At 31.8% G+C, this 507-nt stretch overlaps 1 protein-coding gene across 3 annotated transcripts in view; it reads left to right on the top strand.

Annotated features, from left to right (window-relative positions):
- The window catches only part of NKAIN3 (sodium/potassium transporting ATPase interacting 3), a 510,304-nt gene that overhangs the window by 28,751 nt on the left and 481,046 nt on the right, over positions 1-507 (top strand). The window lies entirely within an intron of this gene.

The raw sequence follows: 507 nt of genomic DNA, 5'->3' as shown, positions 1-507 counted from the left end.
GTAATATTCAGTTGGGCCTGAGACTTGGATGCTCTGGGGCTGTGTGTGTGTGTGTGTGTGTATGTGTGTGTGTGTGTGTGTGTTTGGGGGGGAGTCGCTGGTTGCTTTACGTTATTTCTTGAGTTTAATTTTCTTTTAAGGTGTTTGGTATATTATTTCATTTTCCATCTTGATTCGAAAAGAGTAGAAGTAAGAGAGTATGTAATTCTGAGTTTTTTTCTGCCATTTTCCTCAAGTTGTAAGCCCAGTAATTCCATAGTCATAGACTTACTTCAATTTCTTTTTTTAAATTACATAAATCCTGCCTTTTCCAGTTTAAAGACCAGTTTTGATGAAGAATAGAGTAAATCTAAGTGCTGTAAAAGTCAAATATTTTTATGTTAAAGGAGTAGGAGAACCTTTGATAATTTATATTTAAAGTATTATTTAGTATAATTTAGGGAATCACAATGTACAATTTTTGTAGTATTATAATGTTTCTAATATAATTCTATTATCAGAAAGCTA

Source organism: Balaenoptera borealis (genome assembly GCF_965194805.1).
Source record: "Balaenoptera borealis genome assembly, chromosome: 17".
Classification (NCBI taxonomy): Eukaryota; Metazoa; Chordata; class Mammalia; order Artiodactyla; family Balaenopteridae; genus Balaenoptera; species Balaenoptera borealis.
This window is presented reverse-complemented; position numbering and strand designations above follow the sequence as displayed.